Here is a 27,464-nt window from a genome sequence, read left to right on the forward strand (position 1 = left end):
TGGAAGATTAAAAGAGGAATTTAATTTCTCTAATAAATCTTTTTTTGACTTAGATGTTGAGTGTAAAGTGGCCATTTGCTTTCTCTGCAGGGGTCATAAATATAAACGACTTTCCAAGATGCAGGAACTATATGAAAACACTTTAACAGTTACAACTATGAAAGAATAAAGTTTTAGCATAGAAGAAAGTATTCTATACACTGTGCCCTAAATCATGAGCCAGAGTAATGACTGGTGCGAATCATATCCAGTGGTGTGTGTGTGTGTGTGTGTGTGTGTGTGTGTGTACAGTACTTTATTGTGTGTGTTTGCTCACTGTACACTCCATATTACACAAGTGTAAAATGACAAGCTGCGTCACTTTAAACACGGAACAATAGCCTTCACCTCCATCCTCTGCGCCCACTGCTGTTGACTATGAACATGTTAGGAATACTCGAAGCTCGGGAGTATTTTTAACGGAGAAACCGTTTAAAAGCGTCGGTGGAACAGCAGGTGTCAAACGGGCATTCTGTTTTCATCTCATTATTTCTGCTGAGCTTTGAAGCAAGAGGGACGGAATGTGAGGGAGGAGCGAGAGAAAGCAGCTTTTTTTTATTTTTGCAAGCAATTTTTCCCAGATAATGAACTCTGACCTTTTGAGTGTTTACGTGTCCCTTTTTCTGAGATGAGCTGGGTTTTGAGTAAAAAAGCACCAAAAAATAATGGTTTTGAAACTGAAACAGTATCCTGTGAAAAAGTTTTGTGTTTTTTTCTCTCAGAGAAAATGTATCATTAGTCAGAAGAGTATTTTTCATGAATATCTCTTTTCGCTCTTGTTCTTTTATCCGTCTCTTCTCTCTCTCTATCCTCCTCGTGCATTTTCTCCCTATTTATCGGGCCTGGCCAACAGATGGAAGGAACTGATTTATCTCTCTGGCGGTGATTGAAAGAAAAGCTCTGAACACACACACGTGCTGCACACACTCCAGAAACACCAGACTTAACCTTTTTTTAACACTAATTAATCACCTCACCCAAAAAATAATTTCCACTTCAAGTCCTTGATGCACTTTTGATAGCTCTTAATTTACAGTTTTAATTCCCACTTAATGTGCGTAACTTGCCTCAACCTGCAATTAAACAGGAAGCTTTTTGTGGGTTGTTTTGTGGCCTTTGGGGTTATGGTGTAGTCAGTGAAAAGATTATGTGGCATGAAATCACACTTGAGAAGCAAAAACATGCAAAGTGATGTAAGAACTTAGCTCACTAATCATTTCCTTCAGCAATGGAAATGTTGCATGAGAGCTGCAATTAGCTGTAAACGTATCTGACAGGTTTTTGGTTTATGTTGGATGCAGGTTCAAGCCTTAATGAGAGAAACAAGTTATTTTCAGGTTGTTCTAATGACGAGTTCTTCTCCCAGGTGGAACAAAACATTTAGTTGGTTCAAGAGTTCCAGACAAAACCTGTCAGGGATCTGAGAGGCCGCACATGAAAGAGCAGGAGACGGAACACGATTAGACGCCAAAGCCAAACGGTCCCTTTAAATACTCAGTCTTCAGTTCACTAAACATGCTCCATCGGTGGAAGTCGTCCAATACAGCTTAACGGTTATGAATGTACACATGGATCTTCTGACCTCACCGGCCGATGCTGCGAAACTTTTCAACTCAAGTAAAGAAAACCTCCAAACAAAGAATTCTGTGCACATCACACATCATCTATTTTTAAGTATGAGCACATTTAGATTCACAAAGATAGATAGAAGATATAAAAAAGAACAATTTGAATGTAATGTTGATGTAGAATGAGAATATTGTTCTTTAAATGGAAGGCCTCACCTCTGAGTCTCTGACGGGTCATAGGCGAGGAACGTCTGTCTGAATCTCTTCCTCACCCCGTCGGCCTGTGCACCTCCTGCATCAAATGGACATCGCTTTAGTCAGTTATTTTTATTGAGAGTTTCTGCAGAACATCTGTAGATCAAACAGCACAAATGAGGAAGTGCTGTTGCCGATGAACAATATGGCAACTGATGTGCACACGTGACATTTCCAGTTGTGCGCCTGAATGTTTTATCTTCCTCCAACTCTTTTTCTCGATCACCTGCTTTGATTAAAACATCGATTACAGTTGCATTGATCCCAATATTCCAGAACTAACTGGATCAAGAGATAAGTCTGTATAAGAAACTGCTTTTCTGACGAGCTTCACCCAAATAAGTTCATACTCAGAATAAAGAATCAGATGAAGACGTGGAGTATTCAGATCTTAGTCGCAGTATGTGGACATGTATGTACCTTAATCACAAAATAACGTCCTAGTGGAGTTTTCACAGCGTTTACATGCATTGAGAAGCAACATTTACCAACTGCTTGACGACGCCTGCCCTGTCCAAGGGATGGTTGGTGCTATGACGTAGTTACATTCGAGGAAACTGTAGTATGCTACCTTTTTAAGGGAAATAGGTTTGGATGAGCACAAACATTGCAACAGCAACATTATCCAAAAGGATAATGGGAACATCGGGTGTGTGAAGTAATGTAGTGGACGTAATGACATTATAATCAATGTATGATGAACGACTCGCAGCAGTGTGGAGGTTCTGAGCATGTGTGGTCATATTCCAGACCACACACGTCACATCTACAGACGGGCTCTCATGGCTGCAGACCAGGCAGAGGGAGCTTCTCTGGCGTCCTTGGCGGCCGACCCCTCGCGAACATACAGAAGGTGTGAGGGGGGCCTGGGTGGGTGATGGTACATGTGTCCTGGTGAGACTGTGAGGAGCAACTGAATGAGCTCTATTCTTCCCCGGGGTGAAGTTGAGCTCACTGGTTATCACGACTGAGGCGTCCCCCTCGTCTTTACAGATGGCGCTTGCCAATGTGCCAGAGAATGTTTGTGGAGGCCAATGAGGAAGGATGAGAATGGATGTGCTGGCTGTATTGGTACCGATGCCATCCAACCCTGTAGCTTCGAATTCTGGTATGTGATTACGAGAGATGATTGATACAAGCAGAAATCCAGATTAGGAAGATAAAATTCTTTACCTCTTTTTCTTTTTCAGTTTTTGCAGCTGCACGTTTTCTCCGACTGTCACGTTTCACTCATTCAAGGACTAAACCACAATGACTCCACATCATCAGTGCATGACACACTTATTAAACCGGGACGATTATAATACAGCCACCTAATGAGCACTTGATTGGTAATTAGCACTAGCTCAGACTAGCAGTGCCCGTCAAAGAGAAAGGCAAATGGAACATGTGGACATCACTCATTAGGCATCGCTCGATGGGGAGTATTTCATCCAAGTCAAAGTGAGGGAAACTATCTGTTCATGTGCACATGAGTCAGAAGAAACTGAAACCCGAGCTTCAGCCATGGTTTGTATGAGCAAGTAAAACCGTGGTAGACAAAGCTCTACTGTGGCTCCCATTTCAGTGGAGGCCTCTACGTGTGAGCGTTTCCCTCAAAAGAACAGTCAACAATTGCCTTTTTTAATAAAACTGTATTTGTGAGGATTAAGCCTGAAAGCACTAAAGACCAATGTTTCCCACAATGTTTGCACATGCTGTGCAGCTTCAGTTCACCATGAAATATGGCGTGGTGCGAAACTGGCACCACCACATCATGCTGGGTACAACTTACTCTCACTTTGCCAACTCGCAGCCCCACCATCTGCCGGGTTCTGTCACATTAATATTAGAGCCCATTAACTTTTGTTCCTTGAGTTCTGTCCTATTTATACGATAGTGTATTTTGCCATTCACCACGAGACAGTAGTTTATCCTCAGAGGTATATTTTCAAGTATTTTTGTTTTTACTCTAAATCCAATGTGATCTCAAAGCTGTGTTTGTTGACCAGTGTAGTAGCACAAAGAAGACCACTCCCGCAGGCTATGTATTCCAAGCAGGTGTATGCAACGTTTTTTTCTTTTCTCCCAAAAAAAAAAAGAAGGAAACGTTTGTGTTTGATGCAAGATCAAGCACAAGCCTGCCAGACAGCCAGGCATGGGGGTGTCAGTGGAAGAAAAACGGAGGGAAAGGAGCTGCTGTTGCAGCTTTTCCCTAAAAGCTCGTTAATCCCAATTTAGCTGTCACAGGGATGAGGAAGGTGTGAGTTTGTGTGTGTGTGTGTGTGTGTGTGTGTGTGTGTGTGTGTGTGTGTGTGTGTGTGTGTGTGTGTGTGTGTGTGTGTTAGAGAGGGAGAATGTGAGTCAGCTCGCTTTGAACACTGTCACATCAAGCAGCCAATTAGCCTGATGGCCAATGAAAAGTTAATGTCCTCAGTCAACTAGCACTTCTGTGTTTGCCGGGGTCGAGGTGAACAAGGGTTTATGGCACCATTAAAAAAACAGAGGTAAGAGATGTTAAATCTTACAGAGCACGCTTGTTAATTAATGTGAAGTCAAACAGCAGACCTCAACAAGTCATGTGTAAAAGTAAGAAAATCATCGAGAAGAATAGATTAAAGTATTTCTCACTTGTTCAGCTTCATATTGTCTCTGTTGTCTCCGGTCTCTTTGCTCAGCTAAGATAAACAGTTCAATATCGATCTTGCCATCTATCATAAGCAGTTTCCCCAAAAAATGTAAAACCTCAGTTATTCCTTTAACAAATAACAAAATATTACACCAAGTCAACAGATGTAGACCTGCTCACTGACAGTTTAGTTTGAAAAATACTGTTCACAGTGAAGCTGGAATAATATAATTAATGAATGAGTGGAGTAACATTAGTATTCAGTCATGTTTCTGTCCACTGGTCCTTCCCTCTTCATCTCTTCCTCTACTTCACGGTTGTTTCCTCTCTGTCTTTGCACAACGACAATATTGGCAACATTAACAAGAAAAGTAAACCGGCTAATAAACCAAATGAAGTCCCTGTTCAGCCCTGGTGTTAACATCTGTCCTGAGTGATCTATTTCAAATGGACAGCTCTAAGTGCAGCTTTGACTTCACCCACGATGCATTGAGGACACATTAGAGAAGGACCACCTACTCAGCTGACTCGTCCTGTGTCCTTTTTTCACTATTTCAAATAATTGAAATCCATTTCTCTCTCTCTCTCTCTCTCTCAAACACACGAGATCCGACCACTCGACATGCGGAGACACAATTTGATGCCAGGTATGAATGGACAAGCCGACGCAATCCGTCCGTCAAACTCACACAGCGGCACCTTCACCGCAACAAACAGCGCTGTCCATGGTGCTGAAACAACAGCTGACGTATGCTGCAAAAACATCTTTCGTGGGTTCGTCACTAAAAACAACAATTATTTTACATATCTCGTAAAATTTCACACCATGGTTGATGCAAAAAGGTTGATTATCAATTATTTAAAATTCCAATAGAATTAAATGTCAGAACCCCGAAAACGTTAAGATCAAATGAAGTCAGTATTATATCTTGGTCAGTCAGGAGACAGTGAAGCTGCCTGTGAAGTCAGTCGATGATCGAACACCACACAGAATGAAGAATCTATCAACATGCAGTGTCTTCCCAGTGCCCAGACCAATTATCCTCCATTCACTGTGCACTCTGTGTGTCTGTGAAAGAAAGAGGGGGAGAAGGAAGGATTATTCTGACCGTGCTTCCTTCTCTCAGCTCTTAATTAGTGCTGCATGTACAGACTCAAACAATGTGAAGCGTGCACGTCATGCCCACACAAGTTCAAAGGTTTCATCCATGACATATAGATGGAAAGTTGCAGAGGCTCAGACACACGCTCTCTTCACTTCTCTCATTGTTTTCCTTTTTTTTCCCATTAGGACGTACTTTCTTTAAAAGGCTTAAAAATCGTCACCCAAAGGGAAACTGGAACAAAAGTTAAATTTAAACTGCGCTGAGTCAGTATGTAACGCATGAGGGTTTATCTAAGCGAGGCGCTGGAGATATGAGACTACACACTGACTCAGCGCAGGAGCTACACATTTAGTTTTTGAAGAAATTACATGTTCTCCAACTTCTTATACTTTTCTATGATAGCACTGTGATACTCTTATTCTTACAATGATGTATTTAATTATTATAATGCAAAGTGCAGGGAAGAGTGTGATGTTCATGGGCGAGTTAAGACAACCCTTCAGTGACATGTTATTATTAAACCATAACAGGAATGTTCCCATCGTTCATCAAGCTCTAATTATCAGACACAGAAAAAAAACATCTCTCAAGCCATGAAAAATCAAAACAACTTCATCAGCACCATTGTTTTCTCATCTACACAATCTGGAACTGCATTTAATTATCAAAAGTTAAATCTGTAACTTTCCTCAGGTAAAAGATAAGTGGAAATTATGTTGACATATCATATAGACGTCACCATATAGACGGATGAATTAATATCATTTTCTGTTCCTATGGCGTCTTGCATTGAAAGCACATTGATGTCTGACGTCTGAAGAGTTTTAACCACAATCTCTGAGGTGTTTTTTTTTCCCTTTACCTGCAGCAAAAGTCACTTTGTAGCTGCAACACCTAAATGTATATTTTTCAAGTCAGACATTCAGTTAACCTGCTAAACGTGGAAACATATTGACTGAACAAATTCCCAACGTCCTACATCTGACTTCACTTATTTCCAAACCTTCTCCTTCCCTCAACAACAACATGAACACCAAAATAACGACTGTCAGAGTTCATTAAATAGGACAAGGTCACATTCGTGAGGAAAAAAGAGCCGAACAACTTTCAGGTCACAACAGAGAGAAAAGAAAAAAAAAACTATTTTGAGTCTCTTGAGATTTTGAAAGCAGCAGAGGAAACAGCAGGAAACTGAGTCTGCTTTCAATCGAATGTCTTTTTATTTTCACACACAAACAGACGTCTTCAGTCGCACGCGTCTCTGCAGGATGCCGACATTCGATTCTGTTTATTTTTTAAGCGCAGTTCCTCTGTGGCTTCACACTTACTCTTTGAATTTTGTTAATACCTTCTTTTTTTAATCATTAGTGAGTCCTCTTCATACAAGTTTACATCTGTTTGCTGGACGTTGTGTGCAGAGCTTTTTTATAAACGAATAAAAATAATTTGCTTCATTACTGTTCAAGTATGTGGATTATATATTGTATAAGAGTTTGAATGATTTACCTGACTGGTGTTATTTTTTCATATGTAGCATATCGGCTATTTCTGGGTTCAGGACTTTTCAAAATAAAGGCACTGTAAACCAGCTCGATATAAAGCAGAGCAACAGCAAAGTCCACATTGTGCTTTTACTTAGAAGATAAATTTCCAAACAGGAAATTATTTAACAAACGTTTCAGTCCAAAATAAAAAATTATCCGGCGGCAAGTTTGACCTTTGCTGTAGTTTATCCGAGGACGTAGAAGAAGACATGTCCACAGACTGATGTCCCGCTTCCCCGTCCAAATTGCTCCAAACCCAACACTGTGCTTCCCCATGCTCTGAACAATACACATGCCGAGTTCGAAGCCGATGAGATGAACGGTTCTCCAAATATTCTTTCCACAGACAGATTCACTGATCCTACTTCACCACCCTCTCCATTTGGATTCAGTCGGGACCTAAAAGCTCAATTGCTTCGTACTTCCACTAATAACTCCATCAGTTATTCAATATTAACAGAATAAAACAAGTGTCGTTAGTTGTAAAAAGAGATGGAGGAGTGGAGTATAGCAGCTCTTGGGGTGTCTAATTAAAATTTTATAATTCTCTAATAGTGTTTCGAGTGATATTTTCATTATCCCATAATGACACAGGAAAGAATTAGCAGTTGGTAATTAGCCCCCTACTCTGATCATAATTATTATGATAATGTTTTTTTCTCTTTCCTCCTTCAGCAAATCAGTCTTACTTTTATACAAAAAAAAAAACCTTAAGGGATTTATTTTTCTCTGCTTTGACACAGCATCTGTGGGTTGTGTTGGGTCAATTTGGGCATTTACTGTATGTGTCTGTCAGGTTCTTTCAATATGACTAAAATACTTGATACTCACTTAGCCACCGCTTTGTTAAGTGCTCACGTTCAATCGAATGTATCCTCATACAACAGCTCGGCCATGAATTACCTTTATAAGGCTCAAGGACTTTCTGAGGTGTAAATAGAACTTTATCTTTTATTAAAGTGATGTTTCCAAGGTGTTGTTCCACAACGTCTTATTCTGGCATCCAAGAAATGAAACCGACGATGTGATAATTATTTATTCTAAAGACTGATTGATTTTTTAAATGGGTGCAATGCACAGAAGAAAAATCTGCACAACAAAACAACCCTTCAGCACCTTCCCTGCAACTTCAGATCATTTTGCCAAGAAATCCAATTATCATTTGCTTAACTATGCAAATTACTTAAATTTCAGGGATAAGAAATTAACAACAATACAGACACGATAAAAACAACTTTTAGATATTCCAATCTGATTGGGATGAGGTGCTGCTGGCACGATTCTGTATTCACAACCTGTGATTAAAGACAGATGCTTTTCTAATTGCTCAAACATGCACTAATGATGCTGATGTTATTTACAGCGTAATAATCCACTGGTTGTAATTATCGAAAGCGTGACCTTCTCGTCCTTCACAGGGAATCGATGGATACAGTGCAGCTTGTCGGAGAGAGAGGAATGTCGAAGCCGCGTGGAGCGCAGGGCGGGTGGTTGGAAATAAAAGATCTTGTAATGTTGGGTCATTGACATGGACTGATTAACTGTTCAGCTGGGAAGTATTCATGATGTAATTAACGCGTGTTTTCGCTCAGTGAGAGATAAAATGGAGAGATGAGGTGAGAAAGATTTTCAATACAAGTCAAATATGTGCGTTCATGGATCAGTGGGAGTTTTATTTACTGCATTGACATGTTTCACAAGCTGCAGGAGCATCAGTTTCATTCTCATGCTTGTGAATCCATCATTATTTTTTTGTCCATGAATGAAAGCTTGTACACACATGTTCAAATATTACATGGTTTGGAGCGTGTGGGTGATTTTCAGATTAAACATCATATCTTTGCTCCAGCAAATCCTACAAGCCGTCATGACGTGAGCTCTGTTCTTTTATTTAAAAGACCCTAAACTGATTTTTTTCTTCTCTAACACACATGGATTGATTGGCGTTACCAAACTACAGATCACTCGTTGAATAGAAAGAGAGAAGGGATGATGGACCAATGTTCCCACCGTCTTCCCTCTTCTGTGTGTAAATCAAAAGTTGTCGTCTCCAAATAATGCTGCTAATGTGTTTCATTGCTACCACAGAGATATAACACAAAAGGCCCCAGAGTTTGGTAAATATGCTCCTTTCTATAAAAAGCTTTTACTTTTGTGATCCACTTTCCGCGCCTGATTAAATTCTGCATCTTTGCAGCTCTCATTAACAAAACAGGACAAAACAGAGATAGAAGGGCGGAAAAAAAGATTTACAAAAGCTTTAAAAAGTAAGAACACAACATCAAAGAATAATTACATGAACGTCAAGTTGACATAGATGTTAAAAACTAATTTAGAAGAAAATACTGGATTTTGGGACTAAATTACAGAGGCTGTAATGACAGAATCACTTGGTTTTTTTTTTTAATTGAGAGTGAAGATGAGCTCTGCTGTTTGTGTTTCAACCAAAGACAGCAGCTTTTTATATAAAGCTTTTTAAAGGAAAAAAGCAATTTGGAAGAAATCTTGGGACATTTGATGAGTCAGGTTATTGCATTTTAAAAAACAGAAAAGGACAATTTCCTGGGTGAGCGCTGGCAAAAGCATCTTCATAAAGTGAAGACAGAGTGCAGGAGGAGCATGTGGTGGGTGTCTCTCTCCAAATTGGCACAAAAAGGCTGAAAGATGCTTCAAACTCCATAAATAAATAGTTAAGTATGATTCAATCTCTTTGATTAGATATAAATATAGAACATCTTTAGTGGAGGAAGAAGAATTAAGATATTATTCATGTGTTTTGATAAATCAATCATATTTATATTCATTAATATTTAAGATTATAATTAAATTATATTCTGAGATTGTTGCTGAAACAAACTAAAACTTTTCTTTTGTGTTTTTTAGGAGGAGGTATTTTAAATAAAATGCTGCAGCTTCACATTAGCTTAGCATCGCCATCGCTCCTCAAACACAGGTCTACCAGACAAGACAACAGTCATTATTTGGCATTTTCTGGACAGAGGATCAATTTGAAATGTGTCATGGAGTCGTGTGAAGAGAAGCAGCAGCTACACTGAGCTGTGAGATGAGGAGCTGCAGGCGACGGGCTGCACACCAGCCTGGTAACCAGCTCCTCTGCTGTTCTCACACGTGTAGAAATCACATCACCGTTGCTCACAGAACGGCAGAAAAAAAGCCAACTGTTGATAGAGCGTGACCTGAAGTATGAAGCTGTATTTGTTCTCACCACCAGCAAAATACAGACATCATGAAATCCTCTGCATTGTCCTTCCCTTCAGTTGTATTTGTTAGATTTGTTTTTTGTTACTTTAGTTTAGATTCGTTTTACTTAAACCTTTTACGTTTCTGAAGATGGGACATGATGGGATCAGCGAGTTGCTTTTTCTGTTCGGTGTCGTGTTTGTGCCTCATTCCAGAGAACTGGAGCACAAGGAAAATATCATTTGCAAGCACATGTATTTTATTTTGACAGGCAAAATGAATTTGGTTCGAGGAAACAAAAATCTACTCTCGTGCAGTTTTGTCATACACACTTTGTGCACAGTTACACCACAGCACGTCCTCCAACCTCTCAACGTCTCCATGTGATGCAGCGCTACATTTGTGCCACAAGATCAACCAACGGCTCCAACACTTTTCTTACGCTCACCACACAATCCAACATGAAGAAACCGTTTCCAGCTCATCAGAGTGAAAAGTTTGAATTTTTGTAGTTTGGTCGTTTCATGCTCTAGATGTTAATTAGCTACACCACTTGCCAGTCACAGTTCTCTTTAGCTGACAAGATCTCTCACGTCTCACATCTTGTTGAAGCTGCTCATCTTGATATTTCTTAATTGGGACTTGTTCCTCTTGCGATTAGAAAATTGCACTTAAAAAAAGTGACATATTTCACTCCCAATGGGCCGATGTACTTCTACTTCAAACTTTATTTCACTCAATAAAAAACTACAGTGCTGCCTGTGTGACGTTAACCTGCAGGACAGTGTGTGTGTGTGTGTGTGTGTGTGTGTGTGTGTGTGTGTGTGTGTGTGTGTGTCAGCAGTCTGACCCTTGCTGCCTTAATGACACCAATTAAAACAATTAAAACAATTAAAACAGTTAAAACATTTTTAATTACTGCCGCTTCAATTACTCTGTGCCTGCCTCTGCAGCCCTGACTGCTTGACCCCCCTCCTCAACACACACACACACACACACACACACACACACACACACACACACACACACTGAAGTTAGCGCCCTGTCAGCCTAATGATCCTTTCAGAGCCCAATGATGATCATCACACAGGTTACAGATGTGTGTGTTTGTGAGCTATTACGACACACAAATTTGTGTGTGTGTGTGTGTGTGTGTGTGTGTGTGTGTGTGTGTGTGTTCCTCTCCCACCCCCCCTCACAGACCATGTTGTCGTTCACTTCCCCCACTCTCTCAGCTGTAGCTGTCAAACACTGAGCATGTATACACACTAACATCAGCTCCATTATAGTTGAAGTGAAAGCTTCTTCCTTTTGTTTTAAAGTGCAGCCTCTCAGTTTGCATTTCCGTCTCTCTCGTGCCTGCATCGTAATGGAAAGTCATATTAGATTTTTTTCTCCCTTAGCATCTTAGTATAGCTACACCAGACAAGGTGTGATTACAGCAATTTCTGCTTCACTGAAGCCTCCATTGTAGCACTGAAGAGAGCAGGAAAAAAAAAAAACACAGCCTGCTCCCGAATCCGTCATCCCTCTTTTATCTGCTTTCATTGTCTTCTGACAGGCTTTGGAAGAAAAGAAGTGTCAACACTTTCTGTTTTTAATCTCGATGTGGAGGCATCATGTCCTCGCTTTTTAGATTTCCCTTCGAATCAAAAGGCCTAAACACCAACTGTGTTTCCAGAAAAACCCAGAAGACAACAACCCGATGTTGATGAAGAACAATGAGGTTTGCTGAGCCTACACGGTGATTACCTCATTATGTGAAAATATACATCTTTATATTTAAAACTACACCGCAATTCTGTGTAGCTACATGAGAAAAATCTCCCTTATTACGTTGATACGCAAGAAGGGAGAGTTCGTAATGTTAAACTTCATTCAGCAGTCCTCCTCCCACTTATCCTCTTTTCATCTTTTCGTTCTAACGAGCCTCGTTTCATCCTCCCTTCACTCGTTTTCACTCCTCGCCACCTGCATCCTTCGCCACTGCAGAAAACATGCAGACTTTCTTTGGTTGAGTATCATAGTTAAGCACTGAACTGCACAAGGTCAAAGCTTTTCATTTCCTACCCAGCATGCCCCAGTGGACTACATTACTTACAGCGGTGCCTCACAGTACAGTTAGTGGAGTGTTCACCTTGCAACCAGGGCTCCACAATGCTTAGCAATTAAATGGGATACAATTATTTCTTCTCTCCTTCACCAGGCGATTATCCATCACCCTCTTTGCGCTGTTCAGTCTTTCACTGTTGCATTTTCTTTGCCCTCTAGCAGAACTGGCAGTTGTCAATATTGTTATTCTCGTATTTTGAAGCCCATGTTGTCATATTTTCAAAAGACCAATCGCTCTTCAAAGAACTACTTCTATCAGAATTGAAAAACCACTGCATCAATCATCCTCTTTTTATTTGAATGCATCAGAGTATTGTATGAGAGAGCGTGGACATCTGTGCGACGATAAAGTGAAAATATTTCCATTTATGCAATATTACCATAAGAAACAGCATTTAGTGTTTGTGCTTCATTTTGTAATGAAGCTCAACACACGTGATGGTTTGGAGAAAATGAACACACACAGGCTTACTCATATACCTACAGGGATTTCAATAGTTCAGCAAAAAATTGAGTAAGTTACAATTCTGGTCTGAAGGCAATAAATGGACATCACTGTTCGTCAAATTGATCCAAAACTCAATCACTCACCTTATGTTGTCACAAGAGAAAACTAAAGCATCCCTACAGTCTCCCTATGAAAACAAAATACATTATAAAAAAATGATTCTATTTGGTTCTGGACCAAATTCCAACTAAATATCAATCCCCTGAATATTCAAAAACATGTTGCAACGTTAAAGAAAGAGAAAAAACATTTCTGGATTCTGATTCACACCGAGATTTAATGAGTTCATTCCTGACTCACATCATTTCAACATTCTAATCTGTAATCCCAATTACAACCAACTAACAAACACACAGGGGTGAAATTTTAAACCCTGACGACCAACAAAGACAGAAAGAATTCATCCTCTGGGGATCATGAATGTGTGAACACAATTTCATGGCATCTCTACGATTGTGTCTTATGTACATGCTCAGACTGAGCTGAATATCGAGGTCTACATAAATGCTATGTTTTAACTAAGGTGGATTCTTGTAGTGTACATAACAACTCTTCATTTGCTGCAGTCAAGCTGCAATACGACACCAACGCTTTTCATTTTCATCATGTCGTCGTGCTGATTTAAATCTGGGAAAGGTTTACAGAGTTTATTCAGTGCGGACATGGCCGGAAATAATAGACGAATAAGACATTGTGCCATTCTCTATATATATGCATAGCTCCCCCCCCCCCCCCATTTATTTTAATCTAAATGAACACCATCTGTCTCTCCCTCGATCTCCAGACTCTTCCCTCAACACATTTGTCACTCAGCCAGTGATACAAATTACCTCTCCTCCCTTGCGAGACAATGGTTTTTAATACTTTGTTTCCCTATCTGCTCATCTCATCTCTGTCTCCAACATCGCTTCTTCCTCTCTCAGTCCAATCCTCATCCTCATCCTCCAGCATCCACCACCACCCCCCACCCCCACCCTGTGTAACTTCTCACAGAGTTGTTCTCCACTTCACTTTTGGAAAGGCGCCACATTCACTCCTTCCATCCCTGGCTCAAACCCACGGCCATTAATTCTGCTAATGACAGATAAATGAAGCATGGAGATGAGGAGGCTATTGAAGAGCTGAGAAACAAGCACACTAATGCCCGACGAGGCGTACACAACATATACACACACACACACACACACACACACACACAACACGTGCACACAACATACACACAGATCACACCATCCTAGCTGCTAATTGACATTGATTGAGGACTATCTTCTTAAAATCTGGGGGATGAGGCTCGAGCGAGCTGCTTGTATGTGTTGTGGTGAGAATGAATGGGAGTCTGATGAGACTTTCTCAACTCTGGGTTTACATTGACTCCATAAGAGGATTATCCAACATCCAGGGAACGGAGAATCGAACCCGTGCTGTAATTAAGCTCGGAGGAGACAGAGCAACAGAGAAACGGACGACGTTGCTGTATAGCTGCGCCTCAAACCCGAAGGACGAATCAGCTATTTTTAATTAGCATAAACTGAAAAATGAAGCAAGGAAGTCAAGGATGCAGGATTAAATTATCTAAAAAGTGGAATTTGTTCCATGTGGTGTAATGTGCCTCATAAAACAGCAGGATTAAAGAAATTATGACTGTTTACTCTTTTTTAAGCCTTGAAGGTAAATCATTTATATCAGCACCCTATTGGCACAGATGTTAGCGCTCCAAATACCTCGTTTAAAAAGTAATATACATTATTTAACTTTCCCAGCTCAGATAAATCAAACATTACTTTTTTCTCTCTCATTACCATACATTACATTAATGAAGTTTATTATAGCGCTGAAGGTTTTTGTTTGTTTTGCATATAGTTGGGGATTTCATTGTCTGCGTGTTCTTAATTTGGCTAATGACTGTTTCACCAAAGCAGAATGGATAGGTCAACACTCCACTCCGACATTAGAACCCCGCACAACAATTTCAAACCGCCGCCTGGCTAGCTGTGAAATATATTCGCCCCGTAGATTATCATTTTAATTAATCTTGCTTACTTGGTCGTGTAATTTAAACATTTGCTGGGTTTGCTGGCTGGAGAGGGGAGGAGGGAGATAGAGGATGGTGGGATACGGAGTGTGACAGGGAGAGAGCGGAAGGGAAGCAGAGTGTGTTAGTGTGGACACTGTGTGTGTGTGTGTGTGTGTGTGTGTGTGTGTGTGTGTGTGTGTGTGTGTGTGTGTGTGTGTGTGTGTGTGTGTGTGTGTGTACAGGCAAATGAGTATTACCTCCACAGAGATAAAGCTACACTCTTCTTTATTTAACCTGTATATGACACAGAATTTGAACTGCACGAGCTGGACCACTGTACCCAAGTACAAATCTGAGGTACAAGAGTATTTCCACTGCTTGCTATACTTATATACTTACTTATATACTTATATACTTCTCCAGTGGAAATTGGAGTGAAATATATACTTTTTACATTTAACAGTTCTGACTATATATTCTGTTTACATTCTACATACCATTTCTACTCCATTTATGTATTACATGATATTTCTTTGGGTCTATATATCACATGTTTACTTACTATTAGTTGTCTTGTAAAGTAAAAGACCTAAATTCTTCCTCATGTGCTTCTTTCAAACAGCCTCTCTGGTGAGTTTCTCTTTTCCAACATTCAAAACAACAACATGATGACCCTGATCATTAAAGGAGCCAACAAACGCACACAGACACACACACACGAAAACACACACATGCATGCACGCACACACCCCAAATCAATTCCCATGCATATTCATTTGTGTTTTCTAATGGGCTCTCTCAGAAACACATTTAGCGTCGCTGTGTGATTTATGAGTCCCCTTCCCCACACTGCCACTGCTATCACCTCCCTGTTTGCTTTGTAGCATGAAACCAGTCTTTAGCGGCGCTCCCACTCAAACCTAAAGGTGATTGATTAACCTGTGGTGGGAAAATGGAAATCCATCAAGAAGGTCACGCACAGAGATGACACGATGTAATGCATGTCAGTGTAACGGCAGCGGTTGCATATTGTAGTTCTGATACACAAGATATGAGAGTCTTTGTGGATTTGAAAGTCTGCTAAGTGCAAATTACATGACCTGGTGTAAAGTTAATGACTGAATGAATGATTCTCCCTCTTCCCTGTTGCACAGCTACATAATGAATGAAAGATATGCAAGTGGCATGAATGAATTTCATGTTGAACCAGGCTCTCTTGAAAAATTCTAACATTTGGAAGCAAATAAGAAAATATTTTGCAACACAGTTTAGGTTGAGGTGTTACCTCACCCTGGAATTATCATGTTCATCTTCTTGATATTATTCCTAAACTCTATCTTCCCCTCGGGTTCTATTCTATTCTGATGATTCAACATTTTACAGATGTATTTTTAAAGACACTGGTTTTGTGGATTCTAATTGTTGCAAAGCAAATCTGAGCAGCCCGTGCTCCCTGCATGTTTTAATTAGAATTGAAAGTAGGAAAATGTGCATTAAAGTGACCAGAATTATTGTGATCACTATTTTCACAGTATTGTTGGAAATTATCAAAAAAACTGTTCCACAAACTGTACTTTGATGCAGGCAACAGGCTGTTCTCTAATATCCATCTCTGTGAAATAACATGCAGCCTCAAATAATTACTTAACACAATTAGGGCTTTTCCATCATATTACAACTTTAATTCTTCAACATGGCCCTAATACTCCGTTGCAGTGGAGGAAAAAATTGAATTAACCTTTTATTACTTCAGTTGAGCTTATTACCTCATATCCTCTTTAGTCTGACAATCATTATTTCAGTGTAAAATAATTTGGCTGGTAACTTAAATACCACAAAGGGTTCAATAAAGTACTTATTCATTTTAGAAGATGGTGCTAATAACGATAATCGAAAACTTGTGCTCCAATATCTGACAGGATTTAAAATAATGATCTTTAATTGAAAACTGCATATGTTCTTTTTTGTAATTATGGGATGCTGACTTGGACGGCTGCAGATCGCTTTTGAAAAAAGAGACATTTTATCTGGGAGGGCTCCCCCAGGTGAATGGGATGGAATTAAAAAGAAATTTAATGTTCAATCCATTATGTGGGAACCTTGTGAGCCCGAGAAATCTTGTGAGTTGAGCTCGTTCAGGCTGATAGGAGACGTCGGATACTCTGGGTCGGTCGGTTTAAAGACTGGGTTCAATCTTTCAATTTTCATTATTCCTCTTGCTCACTCTGCTTTTTTTGTGACAGACGTTAGATTAACTCCAGTAATTTGGAGTGAGATAGATATGTTTCAGTGAATGGTCTACCAGTGTGGCCCGATGCCAGTGTCATCTCAACAGTCAGGATATAAATTCATCTACCATACCTATAACCAAATGCAATATTCACCAAAGTGCACGTATGAAGTATTTTCTAAAAGCAAACTCAAGAGTCCCAGTTCAAATCTGAGAACACACAGAAATGTATCTTATTCTTCTTCTCTTATCTGCATTATTTTCTGTCTTCAGACTGGAACTGAAAATGGAAAAACACCATTTTAAACGACATAATGCCTTTAAACCGTGTGCTGGATGGCAGACAAGACATTCTGTGACAAATAAAGTATTTTCATTTTGATTTTAGTCTGATGAGATGCATATAAAGCGTATTACACAGCCCCAGAGTGACTCTCCCTGTGGACATGAAGTTGAGAGTGTGCAGACTCCCTCGCTGCAACACACACCAAACCAAAGCATTCCTCCCACATCTCCCTCACTGCTTTCTCTCTCTTTCACCAACGCAACTGCTTCCTCTCGATCTCAAATGATATTCATGACTCAATAAGAACAATCACAAGAACATTTTCATCACCATGTGTCCCTTTCAAATGCAAACCCTCTTTCCCCCCATTCACACAAACCAGCATGAGGAGAGCTAGGGAAAAAAAATCCTTCCCCCATCTGTGCTCAGTTTAGACTAAATATGAATTGGCCGAAGAGTCCGACAGTGGAAGCGTTTTTAGTGTCTGCTGTGCTGTGCTATTTGATTTGGACGTGAGCTCTTGGCAGCCGGGAGTTTATACAGTAAATGAGAGTTTTGGCTGCAGCGGCCAACAAATGAAAATTGGATGACTTTCCTTCTTCTCCCTCATTTTCTGTCCCTCTCTCTCTCTCTCTCTCTCTCTCTGGACAATGTTGTGTTTAGTTTTCAGTGCAAGACAAGAAAGCAAGAAAACACAGAAATATGCAAGCAAAATAAATCATTAAATTAACATATGCTTTTTTTGTTACGGAGGATATCTCTGCAAGAAATAGCATGTTCAATTTAAAACATGCATTCGACCATATTATTACAAATAATAATAATGCTTATATACAGATTATTTAAGAAAGATCTTGAAATGCTTTTGTAAGAAAGACAAAGCCAATAAAATTTGTATATCAGTGAAATGAATTCCAAGTGAATTATATAGAAATAAGAGCCTATTTATTGGCATTACACGGTTTCATGGTTTTCAGCTTTGAGCCATGTCATTTTATTCCAACCTCTGGGAATCTAGTGCAGCCTCTTTTAAATAAAACAAAAGAACAATTTTACACTTCAATCCCTGTTCTTGAACAGCGGCCACATTCCCTGCACCCTGTAGTCCATGAAAAGCATCACTTATCCTCACTGTCCCTTCCAAGTCCTCGTGTTACTGCTGCTGGAAGATGTTTGAATCCGCTGCCGTGGCACAAACACCCGTCAAATCTTTCCCTGGCTCTTTTGACTTACTATACTTGTAGGAGTGATGCATATAGGGCGACATTTTGGGCTGCTCTGAATTGTGGAGCTGTTCAAAGGTCTCGCGGTCCCTTAGGTTCAGTCACCTCCCTCAAATACGTCCAACATGACTCACCATCCACCCATCAATTTGGTTTCTGAGTATTCACCTTAAATATCTTCTCTATTTTTATTTGATCTCTATTAAGCAAGGGAGCCTTTCTCCTGATTGCCTATTGACTAAGCTGTTTTCGCTCTGGAGAAAAGCCTGGGAGAGAAAATATAAAACTACTTTGGGATGATTGTCGGTGCTTAAAAACCACAAATATATCTCCTTATGGAAATCAAAACTTCTAATAAAACACAGGAAAAGTGTAAAATATGAGACCTTAAATCAATGCTGAGACATAAAACAGCAAGAGGAGATTTGTGGAAGAATTTAAGCTTCCTGCATTTACACAGGAAACAGTAACCACAGCCTTCTCCAGCTGACCAGTTTAAACATAGTGATTACTCGCCGTATCACAAAATAGCAACGAACGCAGCATCAGCACAAAAAAACGCCAACGTTTCCTCGCTGATAAATAAAGAAATGAGGGACGTTTGGCCGACAGCAGCCAGTTATTAGTGGACACACGTTGGCATTGGCAGCTGCTCTGTGTGTTCTTTTACAGTGAGGGGAAACTCAGTGGAGGTTGAGATATATGCGATGTAGTGAAAGAGAAAGAATGGAAGGCAAACTCAAGCTGAAAGTAGAGGTTGCTGCATGTGGCAGGTAAAATGTTTGATTTTCAAATCAGTGATTTTCTAAACTGACATTCTTCAAACTGCAGAATCATTACGACTTTCAATGTTTTCCCTTTGATTATTTAAGACGCTGCAGTGCACTCGGAGCTGATTCACTCACTGGCTCACACGATAGGACTAATGCTGGCGTCATATTTCCACTCACAAAAACGCTGCGTTAATTTCTTTGATCTTGGTGATATTTACGACACCAGGCTCGCCCCCCAGAGGAAAGCAACTTATCACAAACCTAATCCAGATATCACAATTTGTAATCTTCCACTTTCCATCTGCTGACAAGGTCTGAGTCCAGCAGGCACGAGGGCTGGAAGTGGAATTAATCAGCTCTAGACATAAATTTGGAAATGAATTTTTTGTGTGATTGAGCTACAAACATATGTGACGTTTTCTTGCTTTAGCATCAAACATTCAAATATTTATTATTAATTAAAAATCTGAGATTCCTGCCAACTCTCATTCTATAATTTCATTTTATATAAACTGCAGAGTCTAGAGTTTCTAAGACATCATTCAAAACCACTTTAATTAGCTCATACTCAGTAGAGCTCAGGAGGAAGAGAGGGTCGTCCACTAACAAGAAGGCCGGCGGTTTGATCCCTTATAAAGTGTCCTTGGGCAAGATACTGACACCAGAGGGGTACAGTTTTTCTGTGTTTAGAAATAGTGTGTGAATGTGCATGCAAATGGGTAAATGTGAGTCTCTGAGTGGTTGTTAACACTGGAGGAGCACTTAGTAAACACTGTCAATTTACTATTTTCCTCCTCCCAGGCCCAACAGACCCTTTAAATTCAATCAAGCCGCACCACATTGCACACAGAGATATCAGTCGCCTTAATATGCTTACTTGCTATTTTTCCCCATCAAGAGCATGAATTATTCCCCAGACATTTATGAAAATGTTAAAGTGAAATTACCTCAATTTGTCACTTTGTCTGAATCTGGTGCCAAAACAATGTCCCACACTTCCAGTTCAAGTTCGGAGGAAATCCATTCAGTAGTTCTCCTGCTGACAAATAAACCAAGAAACAAATAAAATACCTTCATCTTTCAGTGGTCAGGCAGAATAACAATCTTACCAAAGCTCTCAGCACCTGTGGAACTGGACCTGTTGAACCTGCTGGTCTGAAATGCCACTGAAGCATCAGCTCAGAAATCTAACGAATGGTCAGAGGCTAATGGGTCGAGCTGGACCCTCAGAATCGATGCTGAATGCTCAGATCTACAAATACCTTTTCTGCTCTTTCTCATCACTTGCCCGTTTTGAGTCGTAAGAGTATTAGTAGCTAGAGTATAGTACCATAGTTTTATGTTTATTCCCATGTGACATCACGCAGTATTTACAGCCCTTTAAGCCGTAAATACCCAAAACATTTTCATAAAGATCCAATGAATGTATGTTTAGGTCTGGATTTAATTTTTTCTAGAAGTGCCTCTGCTTCCTTTCCTGTATCACAAGCATTCTCACACTAAATCATACAAACGTCCAAATGTCTGCTTTGTTGTTGTTTGTCGATTTTACTTAGATTCCGCCCAACTCCTCCCTAGCAACACAACTGAGTATTAAAAGTTAAAAGTGGAGCCATAAACATATGGCACTGGTTTCCAAGCACAACACAGCTAACATTTTAAAACATTTATTTTTTTCCTTCTCTGAGAAAAAGGCCACTTCACAGCTCTAAATCTAATCCAGCTTACATGTGGCCAGGAATGTGTTTTGAGGCCGAGCGATGTGTAATGACACACATGTGTGAAAAGGACAAATCTGAACCGCAGGGAGCCAAACGAGCGAGCTTCAGGTGGCTTGACCTTTGAACCGAACCAAAGGCTGGCGCTAGGGAGCCACTTCTAATGATGGGCCTCCGAGTGGAAACTGCTGTCATTTACAGAAATCACCCTCAGAATGAAAAACTGTCCGAGGAGAAAATCCTTTTTAACCTTTCATTCGTTCAAAGGAAGCCGGCGGAACACACACGCTGCTCCTTTTCCAGCAAAGCCCCACTTAATAGTCACAGTGACACTCTGGAGCTGTCAAGTCTTCTTCCCTCGGCCATTACGCAACTCCGCCAAAGCTCTTGGGGGTGGAGACGCTCAGTGAAGGTGGAGTTACTACAAGCACAGGAGAGCGTGACTGGCCGGAACTAGTCAAATATCATTTAATCCCTTATTTAATCTCATTTCCTCATATGATCTCACCTGTATTCTGCATACACTTTGGTCTTAAATGTGAACAGTTGCCCAAAAGGCTCAATGCAATAAATCTTTAAACACATCTTTATCAATGCAAAACCATATAAGACCAACATGCTGCAAATACAACACAAGAAAACAAACAAATATGCTGTAAATCCAGTCCTCTGCTTTGGAACTCCCTCTTCTTTTATTATTATTAAAACAGCAATTCAATAGTCCTTATGTACCATTTTATTACAGGAATTTCCTGTTTGTCTCATTATTTTCTGCTGTATTATTTGTCCTATTTGTCTTAGTCCTGTAATCTTTGAATCCTGTTCCAACGATGTAAAGCACTTTGTAACTGCATGATGAAATGTGCCGTTTAAATGACGTTTATTATCCCTCAATCAATCCATCGATTATCATTACCACCGAAGGTCCTGGGACGAGGGGCTGAGTACAACCTGGACAGGTCACTCAGTTTGGTATTAAGATTATTAGAAATACAACACAACCTCAGAGGTAATTACTTGGATGGATGGATGGAGTTCAGTACGTGGAAAAGCAGCTAACTAAATGACGAAAGGTGAAAAACATGAACGCATTTATGAATGGATTAGTTGATTGAGTGTGACGGTGAGCTATATGCTGAAGAACTGAATGGACTAATGCATTCACAGTAAGAATTGAAACACTGCATGAATAAGATATGGACTCTGTATTAATGCGTCTCTGAGGAGGTGGCAATCCATTTCAGAGAGTGACGCACAGTCCACTCATGTCTGAGTGGATCATCAGAATCTTGTTGTGACGGTACTACTAGATGCAGCTCAGATGCAAATGTTGGAGGGTGAGATAAAAATGCAACAGAGACATTTCATCTATTGTTTTTGACTTAAGAGGAAATATCTGTCCTGTGGTAATTTGGTCCAGATTCAAATATCCCAACTTCTACTTAAAATACTGCCATGGAATGTCTGTAAGACATCTTGGCTCGAGAGGACACAGAGGCTTATGCAATCACTTCAGAAAAAAAAAAAATTCTGCTTTGCTTTCTGAAATAACGAGATCATTTTCTGTTTTCATGACAATACGCTTCCATAAGAAGATGTATCCCACTGACTTTGTTGATAGTCTGATTTAATTATTGTAATATATAATACATATTTGAAATATCTTAACAACTCCTGGATTGTAGTGACATTTGGTCAAATGAACTGTATATCTTAACCAGGGTGTTGTTTGGTGATCCTCTGACTTTCTTTAGCGCCACCAGCAGGACAAGGTTTTCACTGATTCAGTCAAATATTTTCAGCATCTAGTGGATGGATTGGCACGTTGGCAGACAGACTGCACGTCCATGTTGTCAGGTTTTAAAGACTGATGAAGATGAATTAAGAAGACAACACAAATAATGAACTTACAGTCTCTGACGGCAGCGAAACATCACAGAAGATCCACAAGTCAACAGAAGCAAGAGGTGAGTCCATGAGGGACAACTCAAAGTGACAGGAGAGTGTGGAGTAGGTGAGACAGGAAGTAAGACAGGAAGTGAAGTAAAGTAAGACAGGAAGTAAAGTAAATAAGACAGGAAGTAAAGTAAGTAAGCCAATAAGTAAAGTGAAGTAAAACAGGAAGTAAAGTGAGACAGGAAGTAAAGTAAGAAAGTCAGACACAAGGAAAGAAGTTTCAAAATAAAACAGGAAACAAAAAAATGTTGCAAACAAACAACTACACACAGATCACAAGTTCAGAAATTCAAATACACAAAGTCCAAACACAAGGAAAAACTGCATACACCCACATTGTCTCTGTCTCTGGATTTGGAGTCTGTTTCTATTTCATTTAATTAACATTGAACACCCTTTCCTACATGATGAAGTCATCTGTGTGGAGCAACAAATATCAGATCACATTCTTTTTGTTTTCCCCATACGAAGTATTGTTCTGCCATCTGCTCACGAGAGGAGCTGTTGCCTCTGGCTCTTTGAGTCCTGCTGAATTGAGGACGACGGATATGGGACACAAAGGTAGTAAATATGTGAGGCCAACTCGGTGTTTGAGATGGATTTTTCAATTTCAATCAATGATGGTTCTCTTTACATTTACAACCCATCTTTGTGGAGAAAAAATATCCTTATAAAAATATTAAAATCCAAACATTAAAAAACAGTTCAGTTTCATTTAGTTTTATTTTTGATGAAACATTTTGGAAATCACGCTTGTCAGACACCTGTTGGACATTATTACCCAGCAACCCTAAACCAACTGTCTCTGATCCTTTGTCCAGGTTGTACAACAGTATTTGAATAAAGCGCAATATTTAGTCACGCACAACATGAAGGCTATTATGCTAGAATGATAATGAAAGCATGATCCATGACAAACAAAAACAGTCTCCTGAGTCAAAAGTGCAAAGACCACATTTTACAGCATCTGTCACATTAATCCCCAATTTGTTAAATGTTCAATCTTGGAATATGTGAGATGCAGCCACAATCCCCCCTGATGAATTCAAAATCCCCTCGTGCTCCACAGAAGACCTCCCAGTTACCAGGAAAGACTGGTTAAAAATTGATTCATCCCCTTTGGCTTCCAGACACATCTTTTTTTTTTCAGGCTATGCGAGCGGAAACAAATGTGCGCATTGTGCTCAGTGTGGTTTTACTCCTAAACGCATTCAGTCATCTCTCAACTGAGGAGTTGATCAAGTTCAAAGGGGTCATCTGCTCCCATCCCATAAATCTGGGCCTGAGGGAGATATGCTCATGTGGAAAAGCATATGAAACAAGTTCAACTAACTATTTAAAAAAACAGGAAATGTCTGAAAACAGAAGCTGCATCCATAGTCATTACTGCATAAATCCAGGAGCAGAAGTCTTTTGAGCTCACAGATGCGAAATATTATCTCCAGAAACACAAGGCGTCAAGATATTCCACTGCGTCCAACATTTGGTTGGTTGATTCAAGCTCATCTTGTTTACATCTACACCAGATTCAGAAAGTATTCAGTGTATTACCCTTCATGTTTCAGATACAATCATATGTTCAACATTCTCTGCCCATCAATCTACTCTCAATAACCCATAATTACAAATTGAAAAGTTGCTAATTTAAAAGTTCAGACGCTTCATTTAAACTTAACAGCTTTCACTCTTCTTGGGTAAGTCTCTTCAATGTTTGCACAACAGAATTTTGGCCAGAGATGTCTTGGATGTATGTTCTGTTCTCGCAATTAAAAGAAGTTGAATACAATTCAAGAAAAACTTAAGCCAACAAGATACATTTGACCACATGTTGGACTGCGTCAATAAAGAGCTGAACACTTTTATCATTATGGGTTATTGACTGTTGATAAATAAACAGCTGAATAAGGTGTGGAAATTGGAAGTGGTCTGGATATTTTCTGAAGCCACTGTGTATAAATCCCTGTCCGTCCTTTGGGGGCGTTGGGAATACAGTGGGGATTGCAATGAGATCAAAAGAGATCAAAGGGATTTTGTGAGGTGAGCTTCACCCTGCTGTACCTCAGATGTACAATATACACACACTCAATCGGGAGTCTGGTCAGAGTCTGGCTGTCGTGTAACTTTATTTTTCAATACTCTCTATTGTTTTAAAACTTGCTGACAAGGTCAATAGGACAATGTGAATTTAATGTGGGTCAAGACTAATAGTCATGTATGTTTTACATCTAAATATATACAGTTCCACTGTGCAGATTCATGCTCTTTGGTTTTGTTTTTCTCCACATTACATAAACACCTACGACTGCTCTGTTACTTTTAGCCTCAGTACAGTGTAGGCAGCAGGAATAATGTTTCTTTATCCTCTCTCTTCCTATTTCTCTTGAAAAAGATCAGTCCTCAAATTGTCAGACCACCTCTGTATCATCCTCCTCCTTAAAAAGGGGCAGCTCTCACTCGGCTCGTCCATCTGGAGGGCATTGTTTTTGTCTACATGTGCCAGACTCTGTCTTTCTTATAACTGCCTCTCAAATTCACCCCTGTTACCCTCTGTCTGACACCCATTTGTGTGTCCACCCATCCGTCTGGTTTCCTTTTTTAATAAAAAGAAAGAAAATCTATTTCCCTTTGCATTTAATTCTGTCTCATAATTAGGAGTGGTGTTGTATTTTTCCAATTAAAGCTAATATCGGGAGCTGTTTGTTACTGAGACCCATTTTACCCCAAATTAAATTCATTGAAGTACTGGGTTAATTGAAGACACACAAGGAAGCTCATTTTACATTTAAGTTCTTTAATTGATGAATGTAAATTTAAAACAAATGAATAATCAATTGTTGTTTAAGGTCACTGAAGTCTGGAAGATTAATTTCCTGTCTGTGCTGAATTTCATGAGAAACCATCTTCTAGTTAAAATATTTTTGTCTGTACCAAAGGACAAGCTGGCATTTCTGCCCACTTTTATAACGTCATTTGTCATTTTTGATCTTTTTTCAGTTGGAAGACTCTTAATCTGTCTCTAGGTTTGAAAGTTTTTCATCACAAACAAGCAAACGTGGAAAGTGGTGTAAACTTTTATTCTGTGCTGTGGCAGCCAAATAAGATACAACGATCCACCCGGACAGTTGGTGCACAGCAGGAGTCAAAAGAGAAAACAACAAAAGTAGAGATCCAAGCTGAAGTGAACCACATTCTGGATGTAAGCTTTACCAAAATACAAAATGCAACTTAAACTTTATGAAATAACGAAGTGAGGAAATTTTGGCTGCTCCTCAATTTCTGGCACAACTTTAAAGGTCTGTTTGAGGGCTTAACCTTGGTTTCAGGGTTCAGGTGAGAGATACATATATCCATCAGATATCAGATATTTAACATGTTACATGATGTCTTATTAGTTGGTATTCTGCATTTTTCAAAGAAAAACTGGTTTGTCATCTAATTAAATTATGAAAAATATTGATTTTGTTATGTGTGTCCATCTCAAAAAATGTGGCTAATCTTATTAAACATACTAAATATAGCCGTTGGTGTTTGGTTTACACAGAAGGAGGCATTTTCTTCTTTTCCACTTACTAACTGGATTGAAGACTGAATTTTAATTCTTCTTTTTGGGTCACACTTGTGGTAGAACCTAACGGAGGATTTCAAAAAGCCACATCTCTTCTCTCAGTCACACTTTTCACAATAAATTAATTCAAAATCATGAGCCAGAAAAGAAAATATGTTTTATGTATCTGCTACTGGCCAACTATTTTTTCTTTTTGCTTCTTGCGGCTGTGAAAAGATTCAGGACAGAGGAGAGAGGAGTTAAATAAGACAATCACAAATATCGCTAATAACAAAACGCCTTAATGAAAGACAAGCTTTCAACTCGACAGGCATCAGATAAATATTTAATAGTGACTGACAGAGAGAATAAAAAGTGGACTACATTTTCACTCAACCTTCAAGGAATATGCTCGGTTTTTTAAGAGGTCTTGGTGTCTGGCACGATAAATTACATGTACCTCAAGCATATTCAAATGAATTTTTCATCATGACAGAATCAGCTTTTTTGTCGAATGATGAAAGCGCTCCCTGGAAAAGATTCAGCGAAGAGGTGAGCACTTTGTTCAAACAGACAGACAGTGTTGCTGCCTCTGCAGCAGTCGTGATTTGCAGACATTTCGGGGAACTGAATCCTGTGGGTAAACATTTATAAAAGAACATATTGTGTGTGCTTGACTTTAGCATTCAGAAAGTAGGGTAAACATAAATCATACTTCAAATCAGAGATTTACTATTTCCTTAGAATATATATATATGCTTTTATCTGTCTAGAAAGCG

The 27,464-nt window shown here is 39.6% G+C and overlaps 1 long non-coding RNA gene across 1 annotated transcript; it reads right to left on the reverse strand.

Moving 5' to 3' along the window:
- Nucleotides 1-1,790: 1,790 nt before the first annotated feature.
- On the reverse strand, nucleotides 1,791-23,238 carry LOC109640313 (uncharacterized). Its single transcript, XR_002203490.2, has 3 exons — nucleotides 23,097-23,238; nucleotides 20,415-20,506; nucleotides 1,791-1,899 (listed from the first exon to the last, which is right to left on the reverse strand). It is a non-coding gene; the product is annotated as an uncharacterized lncRNA (long non-coding RNA).
- Between the last annotated feature and the right edge of the window lie 4,226 nt (nucleotides 23,239-27,464).

Source organism: Paralichthys olivaceus, chromosome 18 (genome assembly GCF_024713975.1).
Source record: "Paralichthys olivaceus isolate ysfri-2021 chromosome 18, ASM2471397v2, whole genome shotgun sequence".
Lineage (NCBI taxonomy): Eukaryota > Metazoa > Chordata > Actinopteri > Pleuronectiformes > Paralichthyidae > Paralichthys > Paralichthys olivaceus.